General features: G+C 39.3%; 1 protein-coding gene across 5 annotated transcripts in view; it reads left to right on the top strand.

Annotated features, from left to right (window-relative positions):
• Positions 1-24,327, top strand: part of CSGALNACT1 (chondroitin sulfate N-acetylgalactosaminyltransferase 1) — a 340,488-nt gene that overhangs the window by 104,003 nt on the left and 212,158 nt on the right. The window contains exon 1 of one of the 5 annotated variants that reach the window (XM_015544251.2): positions 18,894-19,168. The exons of the other annotated variants lie outside the window; for them this stretch is intronic. The gene's annotated coding sequence lies outside the window, so the exon portion shown is untranslated. Of the gene's footprint in view, positions 1-18,893; positions 19,169-24,327 lie in introns of those variants that run through there. 5 annotated transcript variants of the gene reach the window in all.

Below are 24,327 nucleotides of genomic sequence, written 5' to 3'. Positions count from 1 at the left end.
AATAATACAATATGTTATCTTTCTCTGATTTGACTTATTTCACTTGGCATAATACACTCTAGTTCCATCCACATTGAAAATGGCAAGATTTCTTTTTTTTTTTTTTTTTTTGATTGCCAAGTAACGTTCCATTGTATGTATATACCACATCTTCTTTATTCATTCATCAGTCGATGGACATTTGGGCTTTTTCCATAGTTTGGCTATTGCTGATAGTGCTGCTGTAAACATTGGGGTGGATGTGCCCCTTCACATAAGCATTTTTGTATCCTTTGGATAAATATCTAGTAGTGCAATTGCTGGGTTGTAGGGAAGTTCTGTTTTTAATTTTTTGAGGAACCTCTATACTGTTTTCCAGAGAGGCTGCACCAGCTTGCATTCCCACCAACAATGCAAACGAGATCCTCTTTCTCCGCATCCTTGCCAACATCTGTTGTTGCCTGAGTTGTTAATGTTAGCCATTCTGACAGGTGTAAGGTGGTATCTCATTGTGGGTTTGATTTGTATTTCCCTGATGATGAGTGATGTTGAGCATTTTTTCACGTGTCAGTTGGCCATCTGGATGTCTTCCTTGGAGAAGTGTCTATTCATGTCTTTTGCCCATTTCTTAACTGGATTCTTTGTTTTTTGGGTGTTCAGCTTGATAAGTTCTTTATAGATATTGGATACTAACCCTTTATCTGATATGTCATTTGCAAATATCTTCTCCCATTCTGTCGGTTGCCTTTTAGTTTTGCTGATTGTTTCCTTCACTGTGCACAAACTTTTTATTTTGATGAGGTCCCAGTAGTTCATTTTTGCTTTTGTTTCCCTTGCCTCCACAGAGACACGTGTTGAGTAAGAAGTTGCTGCTGGCAAGATCAGAGAGGTTTTTGCCTGCTTTCTCCTTGAGGATTTTGATGGCTTCCTGTCTTACATTTAGAGTTTTGAGTTTATTTTTGTGTATGGTGTAAGAAAGTGGTCCAGGTTAGGGGCGTCTGGGTGGCTCAGTCGGTTGGGCGACCGACTTCGGCTCAGGTCATGATCTCGTGGTCCGTGAGTTCGAACCCCGCATCGGGCTCTGTGCTGAGAGCTCAGAGCCTGGAGCCTGTTTCAGATTCTGTGTCTCCCTCTCTCTCTGACCTTCCCCCATTCATGCTCTGTCTCTCTCTGTGTCTAAAATGAATAAACGTTAAAAAAAAAAAAAAGAAAGTGGTCCAGGTTCATTCTTCTGCATGTCGCTGTCCAGTTTTCCCAGCACCACTTGCTGAAGAGACTTTATTCCATTGGTATTCTTTCCTGCTTTCTCAAAGATTAGTTGGCCATACATTTGTGGGTCCATTTCTGGGTTCTCTATTCTGTTCCATTGATCTGAGTGTCTGTTCTTGTGTCAGTACCATACTGTCTTGATGATTACAGCTTTGTAGTATAGCTTGAAGTCCGGGATTGTGATGCCTCCTGCTTTGGTTTTCTTTTTCAAGATTGCTTTGGCTATTCGGGGTCTTTTCTGGTTCCATGCAAATTTTAGGATCATTTGTTCTAGCTCTGTGAAGAATTCTGGTGTTATTTTGATAGGGATTGCATTGAATATGTAGATTGCTTTGGATAGTATAGACATTTTAACAATATTTATTCTTCCTATCCAGGAGCATGGAATCTTTTTCCATTTTTTTGTGGCTTCTTCAATTTCTTTCATAAGCTTTCTATAGTTTTCAGTGTATAGATTTTTCACCTCTTTGGTTAGATTTATTCCTAGGTATTTTATGGGTTTTTTTTGTGCAACTGCAAATGGGATCGATTCCTTGATTTCTCTTTCTGTTGCTTCATTGTTGGTGTATAGGAATGCAATTGATTGTTGTGTATTGATTTTATATCCTGCAACTTTGCTGAATTCATGAATCAGTTCTGGTAGTTTTTGGTGGAATCTTTAGGGTTTTCCATATAGAGTATCATGTCATCTGTGAAGAGTGAAAGTTTGACCTCCTCCTGGCTGACTTGGATGCCTTTTATTTCTTTGTGTTGTCTGATTGCAGAGGCTAAGACTTCCAATCCTATGTTGAATAACAGTGGCGAGAGTGGACATCCCTGTCTTGTTCCAAATCTCAGGGGGAAAGCTCTGAGTTTTTCCCCATTGAGGATGATATTAGCATTGGGTCTTTCATATATGGCTTTTATGATCTCGAGGTATGCTCCTTCTATCCCTACTTTCTTCAGGGTTTTTATCAAGAAAGGATGCTGTATTTTGTCAAATGCTTTCTCTGCATCTATTGAGAGGATCATATGGTTCTTGTCCTTCCTTTTATTGATGTGATGAATCACGTTAATTGTTTTGCAGATATTGAACCAGCCCTGCATCCCAGGTATAAATCCCACTTGGTCGTGGTCAATTATTTTTTTTAATGTGTTGCTGGAGCCAGTTGCTAATATCTCATTGAGGATTTTTGCATCTATGTTCATTAGGGAGATTGGTCTATAGTTCTCCTTTTTAGTAGGGTCTCTGTCTGGTTTTGGAATCCGGGTAATGCTGCCTTCATAGAATGAGTTTGGAAGTTTTCCTTCCGTTTCTATTTTTTTGGAACAGCTTCAAGAGAATAGGTGTTCACTCTTCCTTAAATGTTTGGTAGAATTCCCCTGGAAAGCCATCTGGCCATGGACTCTTGTTTTTTGGTAGATTTTTGATTACTGATTCGATTTCCTTACTGGTTATGGGTCTGTTCAAATTTTCTATTTCTTCCTGTTTCAGTTTTGGTAGTGTATGTGTTTCTAGGAATTTTTCCATTTTTTCCATTTTATTGGCATATAATTGCCCATTTTGTTGGCATATAATTGCTAATAATATTCTCTTATTATTGTTTTTATTTCTGCTGTGTTGGTTGTGATCTCTCCTCTTTCATTCTTGATTTTATTTATTTGGGTCCTTTCCTTTTTCTTTTTGATCAAACTGGCTACTGATTTATCCATTTTGTTAATTCTTTCAAAGAACCAGCTTCTGGTTTCATTGATTTGTTCTACTGTTTCTTTGGTTTTGATAGCATTAATTTCTGTTCTAATCTTTATTATTTCCTGTCTTCTGCTAGTTTGGGGTTTTATTTGCTGTTCTTTATCCTGTTCTTTAAGGTGTAAGGTTAGATTGTATGTCTGAGACCTTTCTTCCTTCTTTAGGAAGGCCTGGATTGCTATATACTGTCCTCTTATGACCACCTTTCCTGCATCCCAGAGGTTTTGGGTTGTGGTTTTATCATTTCCATTGTCTTCCATATACTTTTTAATTTCCTCTTTAACTTCTTGGTTAGCCCATTCATTCTTTAGTAGGATGTTCTTCAGTCTTCAAGTATTTTTTACCTTTCCAAATTTTTTCTTGCGGTTGATTTCGAGTTTCATAGCATTGTGGTCTGAAAATATGCATGGTATGATCTTGATCTTTCTGTACTTGCTGAGGGCTGATTTGTGTCCCAGTATGTGGTGTATTCTGGAGAATGTTCCATGTGCGTTGGAGAAGAATGTATATTCTGTTGCTTTAGGATGAAATGTTCTGAATATATCTGTTAAGTCCATCTGGTCCAGTGTGTCATTCAAAGCCATTGTTTCCTTGTTGATTTTTTAAATTAGATTATCTGTCCATTACTGTGAGTAGGGTGTTGAAGTCTCCTACTATTATGGTATTACTATCAATGAGTTTCTTTATGTTTGTGATTAATTGATTTATATGTTTGGGTGCTTCCACATTTGGCACATAAATATTTACAATTGTTAGGTTTTCTTGGTGGATAGACCCCTTAATTATGATATAATGCCCTTCTTCATCTCTTGATACAGTCTTTATTTTAAAGTCTAGATTGTCTGATATAAGTATGGCTACTCCAGCTTTCTTTTGTTGACCATTAACATGATAGATGGTTCTCCATCCCTTTACTTTCAATCTGTAGGTGTCTTTAGGTCTAAAGTGGGTCTCTTGTAAACAGCATATAGATGGATCTTGTTTTCTTATCCATTCTGTTACCCTGTGTTTTTTGATTGGAGCATTTAGTCCATTGACATTTAGAGTGAGTACTGAAAGATATGAGTTTATTGCCATTATGTTGCTTGTAGAGTTGGAGTTTCTGGTAGTGTTCTCTGGTCCTTTCTAATCTTTGTTGCTTTTGGTAGTTATTTGCTTATTTATTTATATATTTATCATTCATTCATTCATTCATTCATTTTCATCTTTTCTCCCCTCAAAAAGTCCCCCTTAAAATTTCTTGCAGGGCTGGTTTAGTGGTGACAAACTCCTTTAATTTGTGTTTGTCTGGGAAACTTTTTATCTCTCCCTCTATTTTGAATGACAGCCTTGCTGGGTAGAGAATTCTTGGCTGCATATTTTTCTGATTCAGCACATTGACTATATCCTGCCATTCCTTTCTGGCCTGCCAAGTTTCTGTAGATAGGTCTGCTGCAAACCTGATCTGTGTTCCCTTGTAGGTTAAGGACTTTTTTTTCCCTTGCTGCTTTCATGATTCTCTCTTTGCCTGAGTATTTTGTGAATTTGACTATGATATGCCTTCTTGATGGTTGGTTTTTGTTGAATCTAATGGGAATCCTCTGTGCTTCCTGGATTTTGATGTCTGTGTCTGTCCCCAGGTTAGGAAAGTTTTCTGCTATGATTTGCTCACACAACCCTCTGACCCCTGTTTCTCTCTCTTCCTCTTCTGGGACCCCTATGATTCTGATGTTGTTCCTTTTTAATGAGTGTCACTGATTTCTCTAATTCTTAAATCATGCTCTTTTGCTTTAATCTCTTTTATTCTTCTTCGTTATTCTCCATAAGTTTGTCCTCTATATCACTGATTCTCTGTTCTGCCTCATCCATCCTTGCCGCCATGGCATCCATTCATGATTGCAGCCCATTTATAGCATTTTTTTATTTCATTCTGACTAGTTTTTACTTCTTTTATCTCCACAGAAAGGGATTCTAATCTATTTTCAACTCCAGTTAGTATTCTTATTATTGTGATTCTAAATTCTGGTTCAGACATCTTGCTTGTATCTGTGTTGGTTGTTTCTGGCTGTCGTTTCTTCCTGCTCTTTCTTTTGGGGTGAATTCTTTCGTTTCATCATTTTGAAGGGAGAAAAGGAATTAATGAGGTAGAAAAAATTAAAATTAAAAAAATTAAAATGAAAAAATATTAAAATTAAAAAATTAAAAACACACAAAAAAAACCCCAAATAAATGATGCTAGATCCTAGGTGTGTTTTGGTCTGGGTGTTGAAAGTGGCTTGATATGTTAGAGAAAAAGGGGAAAGAAGAAAAGAAAAGGAAATCGTTTAAAAATTTGAAAAAGTGAATACACTGAAGTAGACTAAAATGAAATGATGGAAGTAAACTAGAATTTGAAAAAATTCACACAAAAGTAAAAGATATAGTAGAAAAAATTAAAGAAAAATATTTTTAATAAAAATTAAAAATAAAAATGAATTTTTTCTCTTTCTGTATTGAAGAAAAAGAAAAGAAGTGAAAAAGAGAAAAAAAATAAAAGAAAATTGAATACATGGACCTGCCAACAGACTGAAATACTACTGAAATTACTCCGTTTTCCCCTAGAAGTCAGACCGTGAAGCACTTTATAGTCCATAAGCTAATCAGGTGGTGAAACTTCTATTCTTGAAGACTGAGGTTGGCCCACTTGCGTGGGGCTTAGTGTAATGGCTCCATTCTCCACTTGATGGCGCTGCTAGCGTACTGGGGTTGATTGTTGTGGCGCTTGTAGGTGCATATACGCATGTGCAGGAGCGGTGAGAATGGTGTCACCCAGCTACCCAGTTCCTAGTATTGGAACTCTGTTCTACCTGATCAGCAATCACGCACCGTCCTTTGTCTTCAGCTTTTGTCCACTCCCTGCTTTTACACTGTCTGTGACCAAGCCCCAGGTTGTACCTCTCTCCTGAGTTTTGTCTCAGATGTGGCTGTTTTCTGTGGCCAGAAAACAGTGGCTTTGACCCGTTCTGCCCCTCTGCAGAGGGTTTAACCAAGCAATGGCCAAATGCCAGCTGTACCCAGGAAAGTTTGTGGGACCGTGCTGCTGCCGATGCCCAGAGACTACGGCCAGGTGCCAGCCTGCCCCAGAAAAAGTTCTCGAGATAGTTTAGCAGCAGCATTTCAAGGATTATGGAAAATCACAACACACATCTGGCACCAGGCTTCAACCCTTAACGACCTTGTTCCAGCACATCGAATGTGGCCATTCTCTGGGGTCTGTTGGGCCCAGGTTGCCTCATAGCCCCTACCAAATGTCCTTCCAGCAGTGGAACCACTTCTCCCCATGTGGCCCAAGAACCTCCCAGACCCCACTCTGTTCCTGGGTCTTTTCCCTTCCCACCAGAGCACTTTCAGGTATTGAGCTGTGGAGTTGCAGGCTCTGTGCTCCCCCTGTTTACAGTCTTAATGGATTTAAACCCTCTCCTTTCTCCCTTTTTAGTTCAGTCCCTGTGGCTGTTTCCAATTTTCCCCTTTCTCTCCAGCTGCTTTTGGGAAGGGGTGCTTCTCCCGTATTCTCCCCACTGTCTCTGTCCTCTCTGCACGCAAAAGCACCTCCCTGCCCTCCACGGCTTCTATCTCCTCAAGTCACCTCTCTGTGCCACGTACCTGCTGAATTCTGTGGTTCAGGTTGTGCAGATTGTTGTGTTAATCCTCCAATCAGTTTTCTAGGTATGCAGGATGGTTTAGTGTTGGTCTGGCTGTATTTCATGGATGTGAGACATACAAAAAACTTCCATGCTGTTCCACCATCTTGGCTCCCTCCAATAAACTTTATTTCTTACAGCAGTTAAAAGTGTACAGTAAAGTGAACAGACACATAGAGTTCCCGTGTGTTCCCTTTCCCCCAACCCATGGTTTTCTCTAGTGTTAACTTTTGCACTGGTATAGACTACATTTGTTACAAGTTATAATTCAATATTGATACAATTAAAAAAATTTTTTTACGTTTATTTTTGAGAGAGAGACAGAGACAGAGTGTGAGTGGGGGAGGGGCAGAGGGAGGGAGACAGAATCTGAAGCAGGCTCCAGGATCTGAGCTGTCAGCACAGAGCCTGATGTAGGGCTCAAACTCATGAACTGCGAGATCATGACCTGAGCTAAAGTCAGACGCTTAACTGACTGAGCCACCCAGGCACCCCAATACTATATTATTAACCAAAGTCCATTGTTTACTTTAGGGTTTATTTTTTGGGTTGTATAGCTTTCATGTCCTGTATTCATGAAAGTATTAAGTATCATACAGAGTAATTTGAATATTATCCCCTAACTTGACCTATTTGTCCATCTGCCCTTTACTCCACCCTCAGCCCCGCCCCCTCACATGGGCAATTACTGTCTTCTTACTGTTTGTATAGTTTAACATTTTCTAGAATGTCATATAGTTGGAATCATATGGTACAAGGCCTTTTCAGACTGAATTTTTATTTAGAATATGCATTAAAGTCCCCTCCCCTCCCATGTCTTTCCAGGGATTGAAAACTCATTTATTTTTATCACTGAATAATATTTCATTTAATGGATATATGATTATTTATTCATTCACCTATTGAAAGACTCTTAGATACTTGGTTGCTTCTAAGTTTGGGTGTTATGAGTAAAGCTGCTATAAACATTTGTATGCAGGACATAAATTTGTTTCAGATATAAGTTTTCAACTTATCTGGATAAGTACCTAGGAGTGCAATTGAAGGGTTAGATGGTTAGGCTCGCAAAAGCACTCTCCTAACTTGTTTTCATAGTCAGATTTGAACTGTATTTTTAAAAATCCAATTTTGTTCATGAATATATAATAAAAATACCCATACATATTTGGAAATTCTATCAAGATTGCTAGATTCTTTGGAATAGTTTGGTGGTAGGAGTAGGGAGGTAGTATCTTGCTTGTAAGGGTTTGAAGGAGCAAAAGGTGGAAAAGTGAGCTGTTTTGATTGATTGATTGATTGATTGAGGGAGGGTGCAAGTGAGTGAGGGGCAGAGAGAGAGAGGGAAAGAGAGCGAAGCAGGGCTCCTGCTCAATAGTGAGCTGTTTTCAAAGAGGAACTATATGATGTGCAACAAACTGTCATTATATTCACTGACTTGGAAAGTATTGTAGAGATATTGAAACAAAGAGTTGGGAAAACTCCCCTGCACAACTGTGTGTTTCCTGTTCTGGTTTGCATAGGGTCTGGCCTCTGGATGCTCCTTGAAGCCTCTTGGCACAGCTGCACTGTCAGGTGGGCTCGTTTTCTGAGATTAGCACAGCATAGAGCGCTTCCTTCTACTCGAACATCTCACTGTCCACATTCCTGTTGCCAACGGAGCCTACCATATAGCTTTTACTTAGGATGTGGGCAAAACAGTTTCTTCTAAATATTTAAAAAAATTAATATACTCTCCAAAGTAAGTAAGACCAGAATCCCGACACATGACCTTCGCTTAGTAATTTTTGAATGACCCAAAATACTTGCAGGCCCTTTCTTATCTATTTTACATTTTGTAAATAATTCAGCCATTGAATTTTATAGAGTTTATAATATATTGCTCTTCTGAAACACAACACTAGTCTGTGGTGAGAATTAAGATTAACATGAAAATACACATTTTTAATCCATTTAGCTGATGATTACTTGATTCTTTTTGAATATTCAGATGAGCTGAAGAATTGCAAGAGAAACAAAGATAACTTTACATTCCAAGAGGCGTGCCAGTGCATGGCTATTTTTAGTCCCTGGCATCAGTCAGGACATACTTGTTGGATATCAGGTGTGTTGAATGTGGCACATGGTCACGGTGATATGCAGCAGGCTCTCAGCTGACCTGTCCCAACCTTGTAGGAATACCCTTGCATCTGTGAGACTCCAGTAAATGCTTTTCAGGTAAGCCTGTGATGCCTGAGTTTGGCTGCTGTGGGTTTGTGAGGTTCATTGTGGGGGACGGCATGGGGCCACAGAAGATTTGCTCTTTTTTAGGGGACCAATAGACAGGTAGGGTTCACAGATATTCTGTGGTAAGCTCAATCATTCAGCCATCTAGTGCTAACCTTGTTGCTAGGACAAAGGAAATAATACATATATTCTCTGAGGAGTTTATCAACATGGCTGTCATTTTTTCTTAGCCACTTGACAAGATCTTGACATTGAGGAAGTATGTCCCTATGCCACTCCCTTTAAATTCTAGCTCAACACAATAGATGCTGTAAAGCTTCAAAATAGTTACCATTTATGTGATTCTTACTATGTGCTATGTCTTTCTTTCAATTTATTAATTGTCACAAACATCAATGAGGTGGATGAAAAATTAAGGCTTAGAGAGATTAACTAACATGTCCAAACTGGTAAGGGGACAGCTCTGAGATTGACACTCAGGTCTTTCTCACACTGAAGATGGGGCTTCCTTATCCACAGTGCTGTCCTGCCACCTAAAAATAGACTTGTCTATACCAATGCAAGAAGCTGTCACATTTGTCTGACACAGTTGTGTTTTTCTAAATAAGGGCTCATTATTACTCCTTGTTCAACTACCCATAATATAATTACAATCAATTTTGATGTTGCTAAATGATTTTGAATTATCTCCTCAAATTATCTTTATTACTTCTCTGAAAAACGGAGGCTTAATATATTGATAAGTTGTCAGAATTGCCCTTTAATTTTTCAGTGATCAGTAATACCACCCAGGATCTTTCTCAGCTTCTGGAGATGACTAGAGCTTTGTAAATACACACAATTTCTTGCTCTCTCTGTCTCTCTCTCAATCAGTAAGGTCATTGTCTAATTCTCTTAGGATCCTGATGCACACCAGGACCCATTCTTATTTTATGCACACTTACCTTGTATTTCTAGTATTTTTCTCTTGTTTTTCTACTGAGTATTGATTTTTGTCTTAATTAATTCTTCCCATCACTGCCAATTTCCTTCATTCTTTGTGTTCAACATCTCTTTTAAAGTGTTACTGAATTGACTTATTCTGGATTTGTTGATTTCTCATTCTTAATTTATTTCTTGTTACTTTTCTTTCATTTATAAGGCTTATTGTATTTTCTATAACATGCATTTTGCCCCCTTCTGTGGTTATTTTGTTCCTTCTCTGGGGATTATTTTTGCTTTTTTTTCTACCCCTTGGTCCCCAGGTCTGTTCCAGGCTCTTTGGAGTCTGGGTTGGGGTGTAGTGGAGCAGAACCCAGGCCAGCACTGCCTGGGGGAAACTTCAAGGACTGTCAGGGTCTGGGCTCCATATAATCACTGAGGGTTATTGTCAGATCATTCTCTTACTACCTGTCTCTGGCCCCCCTGCCAGCACCAAGCAAGGCTCCTCCTCCCTGCCCCCCCCCCCCCCCCCCCCCCCCCCCCGTGCCTGCAAGTTGGCCAGGAAAGGGAAAGCAGTGCCCACAGCATCAGGGACACGTGGCTGGCTTCTTTGGTCCCTGGTCTTTCATCAAGAGAATAATGGGTTCCATTCATTGTTAGGCATACTGGGCTTTGAACCAGATGTCTAATATCTATTATCTCAAACCTTACCCCCACCCTGAAAGGTTAATTACTATCTATGTTTGACAGATGAGGAAACTGATGCTCTGAGAGGTGAAGGATCTTGCCAGAGAGTGAAGTTTATAGATGGATGCACTGGGATTCCAGGCCCTGTCTGTGTGACTCCACAGTCTCCATTGTTTCCACCACAGCGTTCTGCCAGAACGAACTTGTTACTTGAGTACTTTCTACACCTTTTGTTATCTGCATTTGGATTAGATCCTTCTTGTTCTAATTAGAGGGTGTTTTAGGTATTCCCTACTGTTGTATCTTAATACTATTGCATCATGCTCCCAAGAGTTGTTTCTCCCTACTTAATTCATTAAGAATCCCAGTACATTGTTTCCTTTGTTTATTGTATTAGAATCTAGTAGCTGGTGAATCCTGTTTCCCAGCTTCCTGCCACAGTGAGAGCAGGTCTAAATTAATTATAATGTGTTGCTCTGACAATCTAATAATAACAAAATCAAGGTTATTGATCATTTTCAACTTAATGAATTAAAATTTCCTGCTTACAGGGCTTTTACATGGACTCTTAACTTTGATTGATGCTGGTTCTTTTACTTTAGACCTGTGTCTTGCCTATACAGAGTACTCTGCTGATGTTCACAAAGAAGCATGATTGGCATTGGCCTGACTGTAGGTTGGGTTAAGATGCTGATACATGGGGGATATGTCTCAGTTTCATAAAGTACTTTTAATTTTTTTAATTAAAAAAATTTTTTTAATGTTTATATTTGAGAGAGAGAGAGAGAGAGAGAGAGAGAGAGAGAGAGACATAGAGAGAGGGAGACACAGAATCCGAAGTAGGCTCCAGGCTCCAAGCTGTCTGCCCAGAGCCCACTGTGGGGTTTGAACCCACTTGAACTGCAAGATCATGCCCTGAGCTGAGTCACCCAGGCACCCTGAGTACTTTTAATTATTTTTAATCTACAATACAAAGATTAGATGCATGAGGTCACTGTCAGTTCTGTAATTCTGGTTTGGAGTAAGTTTTGGCTTGACGAGTATCAACATTTCCTTTCTTATTTTCTTTCTTTCTTGCTTTCTTGCTTTCTTGCTTTCTTTTTAGTGATAACCACTCTTGAACATTTGGGCATATTTCTTTTTAACCTCTGTGTGTGTGTGTGTGTGTGTGTGTGTGTGTGTGTGTGTGTGAGTGAATTTTATCACAACTGAGATCCTAGCACATACACAATTTTGTATTCTTTCTCAATTAATGTAGATAATAAATTCTCCATCATTAAAAACTCTCCATGAATATAATTTTAATGGCTACGTAGTATTTCATAGTATGTATATGCCATAGCTTACTAACCATTCCCCAGTGTTAAGCATTTAAATCATTTCTCATTTTATGTATAATGCTCCCAGGTCCGCTGTAGTGCATCCATTTTTGTCCAGATTTATGATCGTTTCATTTATATTGATTCCTTGAAGTGAAATTAATAATAAAAAATATGACCACTTTAGAGATACTTAGTAAATAACGCTTGCCAGATTACTTACCAGAGTTTGTTTCCACTCCAGCCAGCAGTGGGGGAAGAGTGTAGGACTCATTGCCCCCATGCACTGTACATGGCTAATTTGATAAGCAAACGTTAATGGTGCTATTTTGATTTATATTTGTTTGGTTACCAGTAAAGCTAAACATTTTTTATCTATATATTAATTTTTTTGAGTCCTTTAAAAAACTCTCTACTTTTTATCTATTGAAGTTTGGTATATTTCTTACAGCTTACAAGGGATCTTTATATGCCAAGGATACTGACCCTTTTTCCATTTCATTTGTTGAAAATTTTCCTAATTAGTTGTTGGTCTTTATATTTTTATAATTTTCTTTGATGTTTACCTGTGTTTAACTTACTAAGTTTTACTTAGCACTTTAGTTTACTATGTAATTTATGATATACTATAGAATATATAATTTATGATGTAAAATTAAATATGCTAATTTAATTTACTAATTTTGATTTTTCAGTTGTCAGTTGTTACCTTTTGTGTGAGTGTGATTTCTGCCATCAGTTTTAAAAGTCTTTTTCCCTTAGATTTAAAAAAAGAAGAAAGTCTTTTCAAATACAGTAAGAAGATAAGTATATTTAACTATATGGTTTTTTTTTCTAGCTCCTCTAATGAATTTTACAACTTCAACTCTGTGATTTACTTGGCATTTACCTTGGAGTACATTTTGAGATTAAAAAAATCTAACGTGATTTCCCCCTATAGATAACCAGTTGACCCTGCAATATTTTTGTTAAATAAGCCATTGTATCATCACACTTCATGACTTCATCATGTATTTATGTTTTATCTAACTTTTGGTCTGTTTCTATGCTGTTTTGTTTTATTGATCTGTTTTTGATTTATCCTAGAATGATACTCTTAATTACTGTAGCTTTATAATATGGTTTATTACTTGAAAGATTGTATTTTTCCTTCTTACAGTATTATCTAGAACTTACTTATTTTAACCTATTCTAAAATATAAATTATAGCATCATTTAGCCCAATTCTTTATTTGACCTCTATTTCCCTTGACTTCTCTCCCCTCCCACCCTGAAGTAAAAACCAATAAAATAATAACTAAAAGGAAACATAAATAGCTCTAGGATTTTTGTTGGAACTGTGTAAAACCAATAAAATGATTTAGGCAGAACTGAACTCTTTTAGTGCCTATCTAGAAAGGCACTTTCCTTTTAAACAAAAGCTTCTTAGTGTTTGTTGGGTCAGAGATGGTCGTCAGGTGGCCCTGTGTGAGCACCAAACATGTTCCAAGGCAGAACTCTGTGACCACAGCCTGCAAATGGCCAAATGTGGCCAAAGGCTGCCAGCGAATGCCCTCAAGCTAGAATGGTTTTTACACTTTTAAAGGGCTGTAAAATGAACCAAAGAAGAATATGCAACAGAAACCTTATGTGGCCTACAAAGCTGAAAATATTTACTATCTGGCTCTTTACAGATAAGGTTGGCTGGGGGCACCACGAAGCAAAACACTAGCAAGCAAGCTGAAGGCATTTGGAGTTCACTTGTTTGTCACGAGTCATGGCTTTGCTTCCCTTGCTACCTCTTCAGCACATTGTTGGGAAGGTTTTGTTTGTTTAATTTATTTAAGGTGATCTTATCTGAGGATGTCAGTGAACATCTATAGATTTTGTTTCTTCCTACATTTCAGAATGTTTTTATACATTTTAAAAAGTGCCTTGAGTGAGTGTTATGAAACTTAAAAAAGAAATAGTACTTCTTTTTGAAGGATCATGTGGCCTTGAGGCAACATCTTGTTTTGATGACTCCTCCCCAAAGTAGGGCACGCAGGGCCACTGGATGGGCTCAGGCAGAGTCCCCGGGGTCTGCCCTGTGCTCCAGCCCCACAAGCAGTGCTGTTTAGTAGATGTCTTAACCAGAGCAAGGCCTTTTGTTAACCTGGTGTGATCTGGTTTATTATTCCATTAACTCCCATCTGTTGTCACTGGAGAAAGCCGGCTCCCCTAGGACTGGACGTGGAGTGTGGGTCTGGTGGGTTCAGGTGAAGAGGGAGCCCAGGAGGGACTTAGGTATCCTGAAGGTTTAGGAAGGAGATGTGAGGAGGAGAGATGGTTGGAAGAGATAGACAGGGTCTACAGGTCACTGTTACTGGTAAGGAGAGTAGGTTCCATGTCCCAGGAGACCCGAAAACCCCACGGACTGAGGGACTTAGAGAGATGAGTCAGAAAAATGATACTGAATCTGCCTTTGCCCCAGATGTTTCCATCGTTGCTGAAGGAAAGGCAGGAGAGGACTAAGTGAGATTTTGTTTTGGGTTTAGCAGCCTGAGTCTCACCTGTGGGTCCCAAACTCTAATAGACTTTCATTAGGGCTTCTCTCCTGTGCCTTGGAAAATGTGATTGTCCAGAGTTTGAATTCAACCTTTGGATGTTCTGAAAGGAAAAACAACCAAAGTTTAAGCCTTAAACTCGTAAGTTTACCTTCTGAAATATAAAGGGTGTTTGCTGGCAGTTTCATAATCTTTTTTTGTTTGTTTTTTTCCAAGTGTAGAATTATTCAAGAGTAGTGTAAGGTCCTGCAGAGTTTGGTTAATAGAATTTACAGCAGGCAAGTCAGGCAAATACCAAATTTCATGGAAAAGCTTCTAAAGCAAAGTTGTTGGGAATTTAAATTAGATTTGAGTGTGACAGATCCACTACTGAGAAATGCTATAGTGCCTCACGGTTAAATTCTACAGGAATCTGCCTAGAATTAATAGTGTTGTTTTTCTGATGCAGTGGGTACTGATTTTGAGTGTTGAGTCCAAGTTTATACACTTTCCAGATGTAATCATTTTACTCAAGTAAAAGAAAATACGGCTGTATCAGGGACTCAAAACCATTACATTGAGAATGTGTCTGGCAACTGTTTAGTGGTCCGGTCAAGAATATTCTAGCAATTCAATTCTGAGGAGGAGTTATGGGAAAATTTCCTGCTCATGAAAAGTAGAGTTTTGAGAATCAAGGAAGAAACAGTGAAATTAAAAATATTAGGAGGTCTATCTATCTCCAGCTCACACATTTCATAAAGTGAACTGGATACCTGGCAAATTGCTGTAGGGTACACTGTGAGATTTTAATGCTAGTAAACTATTTGTTCACTAGACTATCCTTGATGGAAATCAGAGTTCTTTCACCGTGTGTCTCTATCGTTTCTGGCAAGTGCCTTGGACACTTAGAGCTCTTGTTAGCAGGCAGGATGGTTCAGTGAGTCCCACGTGTGGGCTGACTTGAGGCATTGGGAGCTACCTACATGGGTGCTATAACAGTTCAGATCCTTCCCAGGGCAGGGCTTCATTCCTTTCCAAGTCATTAGAACATATCCATATATATTCCTGAAGGATTGTGTCTAAACTTCCTCAGAAAGGGGTTCCTAGAAGATTTTTAAAGATGTATTTATTTCTTGGGACGTTATGAGCCTTAGTGTCTGTCTTGTTCATCACTTTATATTCAGCTCCCAGATGGGGCCTCACACATTATAGATACTCAATACATATTTGTTGAGGGAATAAATAAACACCTATAAATAAACACCTATAAATTAGGTGTTTTGAGTTTACAATCCTAGTTCTCATAATTAACCACTCTACAATGTTAATAGTAGGGGCCGATTTTTAATAATTTTTTATAATTTTATTTGATCATCACAGCAAGAGTCACAAAGAGGGTATTAGTCAGGATATGCTAGATTATGCTGTGGTCACAATGCCATGGTTTCAGTGGCTTCACACAACAGAGCAAAGTGCACTGTAGTCTGGGCAGCAGGACTTGATGAGGTGACTTGGTGATCCAGGCTGCTCCAGTATCAACACGACTTTGTCATCCTCAACCCCAGGCTGGATGAGAGTGGGGCTGCAGCGTCATGCATGTGCTTTTCATTGTCCAGATCTGGAAGCAACATGCCATACATCTGTCCATGTTTCATTGGTCAGAACTGGTCACATGACACCATCCAACTGCAGGGGGACTGGGAAGTACCCTTGCAGGGAAGGAGAGAAAAACCAGAAGTTGATGTATAATGATAATAGCTATCATAGGCCCATTATACAAATATCTCCATTTTACAGATGATATAATTGAGGCCCAGAGAAGATAGGTTACTTATCCAAAGTTATGCAACTGGTGTATGGCAGAACAAAGCCTGGTACTTAGGTTTGTTTGTTTTCAAAGCCCATACTCTTTTTTTAAATTAAGTTTTTAAATTTTAATTCCAGTATAGTTAATATGCAGTGTTATATTAGTTTCAGTTGTACAATATAATGATTCAACAATTCTATATATTACTCAGTGCTTTTCTTGGTAAGTGTACTTTTAATCCCCTTCGCCTGTTTCACCCATTCCCCCCCCCCCCCACCTCCCCTCAGTAACCATCAGTTTGTTCTCTATAGTTAAGAGTCTATTTCTTGGCTTGTCTCTCTTTTTTATTTCCTTTGCTAATTTGTTTTGTTTCTTAAATTTCACATGTGAGTGGAATCATATGGTATTTGTCTTTCTCAGATTGACTCATTTTGCTTAGCATTATACAGTACTCTCTAGCTTCATCCATGTTGTTGCAAATGGAAAGATTTCATTTTTTTTTATGACTGAATTATATTCCATTGTATATACATCACATCTTCTTTACCCATTCATCTATTGATGGATACTTGGGCTGCTTCCATAATTTGGCTATTGTAAATATGTGGCAGCAAACATAAGGGTGCATGTATCCTTCTGAATTAGTGAATTAGTATTGTTTAAAATACAATTCTTTAAAAAATGCTATTTTTAAAGAAAAAGTTTACTTATTTATTTTGAGAGAGAGAACATGCACACAAGTGGGGGAGAGACCATCAGTGCAGAGCTCAACATGGGGCTCAAACTCATGAACTGTGGGATCATGACCTGAGCTAGACATGAGAGTTGGACGTTTAACCAACTGAGCCACATAGGCACCCCAGTTTTTTTGTATTTGGGGGGTAAATACTCAGTAGTGTGATTATTGGATTGTAGGGTATTTCTATTTTTACCTTTTTGAGGAACCTCCATACTGTTTTCCACAATGGCTGTGCCAGTTTGCATTCCCACCAACAATGCACAAGGATTCCTTTTTCCTCCACATTCAATGCCAAACAATGTTCTTGTAGTTTCTTGTGTTTTTGATTTTAACCATCCTGACAGGTGTGAGGTGGTATCTCATTATAGTTTTGATTTGCATTTCCCTAATGATGAGTAATATTGAGCATCTTTCAAAGCCATACTCTTAACCACCATGCAGTATTACCTTTCTTGAGGAAATTAATTTTCTTCTAAAGAAAACTTGATCTTAGTGAAGGGGAGAATAAAGAAGTATTGGATTTGGGGTTTGGGTACTTGGTTTATAGGACTGATCCCATCACTGACTTTCTTTTACATATAGCTAAGCTACTTCTCTTGGCTGATTTCCTCACATGGGAATAATAATTACTATAATGGTAATATAAAGTAATGCATATAATAGCACCTGAAGAGCCATAAGGTATTGTATAAAGATATGGTGATATTACTACTGACACCTGCTTTGTGCATTAGTCTTGTGCAGATTTATCACATATAACAAGCCTCAAGATTCTTACAAGAAAACCAGTAGACCCTTCAAATAATCTTGGTACATTTAGGTGTTTTCCTTACAAAAGAATATGCTATCTGTTACAATATAAAGCTTAACTTCATTGGGGTAATCTTTTCAGACATTTCATTACATTCATTACTGAAATGATGTTAAGTTTCAACTAAATTTATTAGCTCTCACTTTCTAACCCTCCTTCCCCTATCTTTTTATTATATAACTTTTTGAAAACTGTTCTTTTTTTATTGTTATTGTTTTTAAAATGTTATTTATTTTTGAGAGAGACAGAGACAGAATGCGAGTGGGTTAGGGACAGAAAGAGAGGTAGACACAGAATCCGAAGCACACTCCAGGCTCCGAGCTGTCAGCACAGAGCCTGACGTGGGGCTCGAACTCGTGAGCTGTGAGATCATGACCTGAGCTGAAGTTGGACACTCAACCGACTGAGCCACCCAGGTGCCCCAAAAACTGTTCTTTTAAAAGTGTGTATCCCATGGAGCCTGGGTGGCTCAGTTGGTTGAGCACCCGACTTCAGCTCAGGTCAGGACCTCTGGGTTCTTGAGTTTGAGCCCCATGTCAGGCTTGCTGCTGTCAGTGCAGACCCCACTTCGGATCCTCTGTCCCTCTCTGTCTCTACCCCTCCTCAGCTTGCACTCTTTCTAAAAAATGAAAACAACAAAAATTTTTTAAAAAGTGGGTATCCCAAAGAGCATTTCCAGATGGATATGTCATTGTAAATTCAGGAAGGTTTTTAATATTTTGCCATCTGTTTATAATGACACGGAGTGGCTCAAGTCAAAACAGGTGCATGTTGTTGTGACCTTAGTAAGAAAAGCAACCCTCTTCCTTTGTAGCTGTGGGAGGAGGGGGAAATGTTTTTGTCAAATGTGTTAAATCACTGGCCCTAGCTTCCTGTCCCCCAAAACTTGGTGTGATGTTGTGGTTCTCAATATTCATCTTCTATTTTGAGTATCTCCCAAGCTTGATGTAATGCATCTCTTCTCCCCAGTCCCACCTGGCAGATCTGAATCATGCCGGAATGTGTGGTCCACTGAGGGCACCCGTAGCCTCACATTGCTTTAGATGTGATATAATAGATTTTTATAATCCTTTGGCTTCTTCCTGGCAGTGGTTAATAATGCAATGCATAATTAGACTAGAAAAGAAAAAGTTTTCTGTGAAAATTTGGGAGCAGAATTCGCATTAATTAAAAAAAATACTCAGCATATTTTTCTCAGACCCCATCTCATAGACATGTTTATTCCTCATTGTTTAAATATAACCCTCCTTAACCAAGGGCAAGCATGCTATGCCTTTATCCTCCTCTCCCGTTTGGACATAAAGCCTGTTATTGTTGATTGTTCTGCAGTTGGGTCCCTTGAAAATGAGATTTCATTTAAGTAGAACATTTTCATTACAGGGTATCAGGCCTCTTTAATTTTGTACTTTTAGAGTGGCTAGGACAACATTTACATTTACTCCTGATTTTCTCTTTTCAGAGTCCTGGACAGACAGGGAGGATTCATTAGAGAATAGATCATGATGACACATCTCTTTATTGGTGAGCCATAAAAGTTCGGAGAAAGAGCACAGAAAGGAGGCATTTACAGTGTTAAAAGCCTTCGGCAAATTATATATGCTGTGGTTTTAACTGACCTTGGAAGTTATGTAAGTCTTTGTATGTACTTTTGTATCCGAATGTGGTCTATAAAAATGATGGTAATCTGTTGAATTTATAAAACAGCTTCCCAGAGGCCTGGTTCAGCTCTTTCATACTGGTGAGCAGTGAATTGACACTGTGTCTCAGTTTGGGGAAGGAACCACTTTGGTTGTACCTCCTTTCTATCTGGTTCCTTTCAGTTCCCTTACACAAATACTTCTTACAAAGCTCTCCTAAAACTACTTAAATTCCAGGTGGGTCAGTCTGTTGTGCCTTTAGATTCCATTCACTTGTAACGCATTTCAAGTACCCTTTCCCCCTTTATTGTTTTTTTCTACTGCTCCCTTTTCAATTCTTCCAGTTTCTTTAACTTTACTTTGAGATAAATTTTTAATGCTTCTGAAAACCAAAATTAATTAGAATAATGAGCCAAGTGAGATTAAAAATCTTACAGGGCAGAAAGAAGGGTGGGCCCACGGTTAGGTTGACCCAGAGCCGAGTAGGCATTGATGGGCTGTGGCTGCCACCCTGGGCAGCCTCACAACCATTTCTTCCCTTCAGGTTGTCCTTGTCTCTCATTCCCAGCTCTGCCTTCTGTAGCAGTAGACACAGGTGAGACGGGGGCTGTCAAGGCGGACCTCTCTCAGGAGCTGACATCCCAGCCGAGACCTGAAGGGTGCTTTGCTGAGAGGCAGGAAGGGCATTTCAGGTACAGAGAGTGTTTCAGGATATGCTAGGAGTTGGGAAGCTAGAGATAAATCCCACTTAGTGCCTGACAGTTTAGGCTGGTTGTCAAGCCACTAAGCTTGATCTGCTGCCACTTCCTGTCTCCCTGAAACTGACACTTCCTGTAACCCATTTTTTGGCTTCAGTTAAACCGGTATCTCTTTCAACCTGCAGTTTCACTCCAGATAACCTTGAAGGGAGCTATTTACCTGATTCCTCCAGCCAGCGTCAGCTTAATGTCTGTAAGAGGTACAAATTCTGATATATATGTTAAAAAACAACAACAAAATACTGATCAGTGGGGCGCCTGGGTGGCTCAGTCGGTTGAGCATCTGACTCTTGATGTCGGCTCAGGTCATGATCTCATGGTTTGTGAGTTCGAGCCCCATGTCAGGCTCTGAGCTGATAGCATGGAGCCTGCTTGGGATTCTCTCTCTTCCTCTGTCTCTCTCTGGCCCTCCCCTGCTCACTTGTACTCACTCTCTCTCTCAAAATAAATAAATAAACATTAAACACACACACACAAAACTGGTCAAGTTAATTTAGCGTAGACTCTCATAGAGTGGTGATAGGTAGCTGAATATGCCACCCCTGAGTGTGCCTTTTTGGCATATTGATTATTTTGAATTTAAGTTATTTGAGAAACAACCATTGCAAGAAGGATAGTGTAACCCTTCTTTGTCCCCCTGAAGGCAGGAAGTAAATCTCTCCTGTGAAAGCTACCTCCCTGTACCAGGAGAGCATCCTTATCACTAGAGACAGGGAATTCAGGGCTGAGAGGGCTATCTAAACAAACCTTATTACTTCTTCACTAATTTACCATCCAACCTCAAAGCCCTTTGTCAGGTCAAATTTATTACTTCCTTGTCAAAAAGGCATAGAAGCTGCCTGCTTTGGTCACTTCTTTGAATGTCATGTCTTTGGGTTCTTATACATATGAAATTAATTTTTTTATGTCAGCTTAATTATTCAACCAGCCAAACAACCTAGAAGGGAAGAAGGGAAAAGTCCTCCCCCTTCAATGGGTATAATTCTTAAGCTGTAATTTTCTGCCTCAGATGTAAATGATACTAAGAAGTCAGTCCTGCAGCAGCAGTGACAAACTGGTTCCTAGTTATTTGCCCTCCCTCTTACTTATTACCTTTTAAAAACTTTAGCCTCAGTTTTACAATTAGATCAGCCCTGAAGGGAAGCTGCTTACTACATATGCTGCATTAGACTTAATTTGCATGGAATAATATTAACACTATCTGTAGGCTTAGTTTCCTATATATACATGTGACCACATAACCATTGTGCTAACATTAAGTTTTAAATGCTTTCATTTTAAATATCAGCCTTTGGGGGGAATAATCAAGACCCAACAGAAGGGAAAATTAGGCTTGTGACATTATCATACCAAAAAAAGAGAACATTATCATAAAGTGGAAAGGAAAACAGTAAAATAAAAATCTTACCAACTGCAGAGGGTAAATAAAAAAGAATGATGGCCGTTATTACTAAATACGAAAATCAACAACTCTAACGTGAGAAAATTAAGGTTTTTCATGGAAAAGGAGGGGTTTGCATATCAACTAGAAAAGAGAGCCTTTAAGGCAGAACAGTTTCCTTAGGACATTGTAATGAGAATAGAGGACAGAAGTAAGTCATTGCTTTATGTCATAAATGATACATTTGAAACCGTTGTCTCAAGGCTCTGATTAGCCTATGAAAGCATCCATATTCAAATGGTAGGAAATGATGCATTACATAATCAAGGTAAAAAACTTCATAAAACCTCTGAGAGGACTGTCAAGCTATTCATTTTGAGTAGACAATTCTAGAAGGATGTTACGAAGATCTCCATAAAGTTGGGGAAAGTACTATTGGCTATGTGTAGGTGGCCCCAGGGGATCTCAACTACTGTGGAGGCTGATTTTGGCCAGATGGTGTTGTTCAGATATATAAAAAAGAATAAGCCAATCATGTCTTTCTGGGACCTGTCGATACTTTTCAGAGGCAGAAACAAGTAGAAAATTTAAAAGCCCTTTTTTAAAAAATTTTTTTAACATTTACTCATTTTTGAGAGACAGAGAAAGAGCGTGAGTGGGGGAGAGGCAGAGAGGGAGGGAGACCCAGAATCTGAAACAGACTTCAGGCTCCAAGCTATCAGCACAGAGCCTGACACAGGGCTTGAACTCCTGGACTGTGAGATCCTGACCTGAGCTGAAGTCGGACGCTTAATGGGCTGAGCCACCCAGGTACCTGGAGGTTAGCTCTTCTTTTGAAGCGAACCCAACTATGCAAAAATGGTGCTGATTTCATTATTTTTTTCCTGGGGTTCTGGCATCTCATATATCATTTCTGGGAATTCTACTGTGAAATTTGACAAATTGTGTGAGAATTCCTCTATAAAGTTCAAAAGGAGCAGGGCTGTGAAAAGATGAAGGGGAGAGTGGAAAGACTTCCTAGCTGGCCCACTGCAAATGCCTCACATCTGTGCTCTGCTGCCTGTCCCTTTATGACGTGACCACAGCATGCTGAGGAGGTGGAGCGGTGTCCCTGGATGCACAGGGAGCAGCATTAGATGGCTGACGCAGCCATAGATGGGGAGTGTGCATCAGGGGAGCTGGACAGAGAAGCAGCCTCAATTCACTGCAAGTCCATGACTGCAATGAGCCATGGCCTCCACAGGTTCTGTGAGGTTCAGGCAGGTGCCCGGCCACAGCCCAGAGCTTTCCAACCAGTGTGTCCTTGGGAGAAGATGGACAGCCCTCTTCTCCCTCCCTTCCTGTTCTGCGGGTCCCTGGCCAACCTCAGGGCACAGGGAGTGCTGTGAAACATGAAATAAACAGAACTTATTTATTATTGAGAGCAAAGGAGCACAGTGACTTAATATAAACACATTTAGGTAGATATTTCTGGTACTTAAAACACCTAAAATTTCCAGTGAGGGAGTTCTGACCCCACTGACACCTGATTATCATTACTGACTTGGAGATGTTCTCATCACATTGCTAAGTCATGTTCTTATTTATATATGGCAGCTGTCTTAGTCAACTCCAGCTACCATAGCAAAATATCATAGACTGGGAGGCTTAATCAACAAAATGTCATTTCTCACAGTTTGGAGGCTGGGAGTCCAAGTGCCAGCATGCTGGTTTTCTGGTGAGGACTTTCTTCTTGGTTTGTACACTGCCACCTTCTTGTGTCCTCATATGGTGGAGAGAAAGAGAATGCGGGGTGGTGGGGTGTGCTCTGCTGTCTCTTCTCACGAGGGCACCTATCCTACCATGAGGGCATCATCCTTTTGACTTCATCTAATCCTAAGTACCTTCTGAAGGCTCCATCTCCAAATACCGTTACACTGGGGTTTAGGGCTTCAAGATAGGAACTTTGGATGAATACAATTCAATCCATACCAGCAACTTTCCAGCCAAACGTATTTTATATGTATAAAAGTAACAAAATGTATTTGTACGATTAATAAATATGACATATAATATCACAGGCACATTTAATTTTTAAGGGGAAGTTATCAATTTCCCAGCTTATTTTGTGTTTGTTAAACATCAGACACAGAGAAAACGATCTCACAAGTCCTTGGAGGTCCTCCATGGGCTGTGCCCATAGACCTCTAGGCAGTATCTCTGGAGGCTGTGTTCCTGCTAAGGGAAATGTGGGGACAAGTAGCAAAGTACCGACTCTGGGTCTGGACAGGATTCTAGCTCCTGGGGAGGGAGTTACTACATCAAGCCTGGGCCCCAATCTTAGAGGAGCTTTGAATGCCATGACAGTTTGTCCAGATAGTGGGGTTTAACCTCCATCTGGCTCCAGAACCCATGTTGCAAATAGTATATTATCAGTTTTCTTTTTGTGGTGATTTATTTTTATTTTCCCCTAGCTTTATTGAGATGTAATTGATACATAGCATTGTGTAAGTTTAAGATAGACAACGTGTTGATTTGATACATTTTATAGATTTCAAAACAAGTACGGCCATAACATTAGCTAGCACTTCCTTCTCGTCACATAATATTGCTCCTTTTTTGTGGTGAGCATATTTTAATGTTCTCTTTTAAATCCAGTTTTAATGAGAAATAAGTGATATATGTTACTCTATAAGTTTAAGGTGTACAGAGTGATGGTTTGATTTACATGTATTGTGAAATGATGACCACACTAGATTCAGTTAACATCTATCATCTCATGTAGATACAATGAAAAGAAAGAACAGAAAAATTCTCCTTGTGATGAGAACTCTTAGGATCTACTCTCTTAATGACTTTCCTGTATATCATACAGCAGTGCTAATTGTAGTCGTCATGGACCTCCAATTCCCCTCCCCCACCCTC

Source organism: Panthera tigris, chromosome B1 (assembly GCF_018350195.1).
Source record: "Panthera tigris isolate Pti1 chromosome B1, P.tigris_Pti1_mat1.1, whole genome shotgun sequence".
Lineage (NCBI taxonomy): Eukaryota > Metazoa > Chordata > Mammalia > Carnivora > Felidae > Panthera > Panthera tigris.
Note: the sequence above shows the minus strand (reverse complement) of the source record. Positions and strands in the feature narration are given on the sequence as shown.